The sequence below is a fragment of the Bombus pyrosoma genome, linkage group LG18 (genome assembly GCF_014825855.1).
Source record: "Bombus pyrosoma isolate SC7728 linkage group LG18, ASM1482585v1, whole genome shotgun sequence".
In the NCBI taxonomy this organism is placed as follows: Eukaryota; Metazoa; Arthropoda; class Insecta; order Hymenoptera; family Apidae; genus Bombus; species Bombus pyrosoma.
Window position 1 is genome coordinate 34,941 of NC_057787.1, and position 1,363 is coordinate 36,303.

Consider the following 1,363-nt stretch of genomic DNA (forward strand, 5'->3'; position numbering starts at 1 on the left):
TACAGACAGCTCATAAATTGCAATATTTTTTTCTGTTTGCAGGAAATTAACTGTTATTCCGTTAATAATAGATATATTTCGTCGTTTACTAGCTCATGCTATTCCATTTTACCCGCCGAATGTAGTGCGTGTTGTCTCTAATGTCGAAATAATACCGGCAGCTCGCAAAATGCAATCCTTTTTCGATTTTCAGGAAATTTAACAGTTATTTCGTTAATAATGGAGATATTTCGACGTTTAAGCGCTCACTTTGTTCCATTTTACACGACGAATGTAGTGCACGCTCCTTTTGATGTCGAAATAATACGGACAGCTCGGAAATTGCAATATATCTTTCGATTTACAGGAAATTTAACAGTTATTTCATTAATAATGGAGATATTTCGACGTTTAAGCGCTCATTTTGTTCCATTTTAAACAACGAATGTGGTGCACACTTTTTTGATGTCGAAATAATACGGACAGCTCGGAAATTGCAATATATCTTTCGATTTACAGGAAATTTAACAGTTATTTCATTAATAATGGAGATATTTCGACGTTTAAGCGCTCATTTTGTTCCATTTTAAACAACGAATGTGGTGCACACTTTTTTGATGTCGAAATAATACGGACAGCTCGCAAATTGCAACCTTTTTTTCGATTTTCAAGAAATTTAACAGTTATTTTATTAATAATGGAGATATTTCCACGTTTAAGAGCTCATTTTGTTCCATTTTACACGACGAATGTAGAGCGTGTTGTCTCTAATGTCGAAATAACACCGTCCGCTAACAAAGTGCAACCTTCTGTCCATTTTCAGGAAATTAAACTGTTATTTCGTTAATAATAGAGATATTTCGAAGTTTAAGCGTTCATTTCGTTCCATTTTACACGACGAATGTAGTGCACGCTCTTTTTGATGTTGAAATAATACAGACAGCTCGGAAATTGCAATATTTCTTTCGATTTACAGGAAATTTAACGGTTATTTCATTAATAAAGGAGATATTTCAACGTTTAAGCGCCTCTTTTGTTCCATTTTACACGCCGAATGCAGTGCGTGTTGTTTCTAATGTGGAAACAATACCGGCAACTCGCAAAATGCAATCTTTTGTCGATTTACAGGAAATTTAACAGTTATTCCGTTAATAATAGATATATTTCGTCGTTTACTAGCTCATGCTATTCCATTTTACCCGCCGAATGTAGTGCGTGTTGTCTCTAATGTCGAGATAATACCGGCAACTCGCAAAATGCAATCCTTTTTCGATTTCCAGGAAATTTAACAGTTATTTCATTAATAATGGAGATATTTCGACGTTTAAGCGCTCATTTTGTTCCATTTTAAACAGCGAATGTGGTGCACACTTTTTTGATGTCG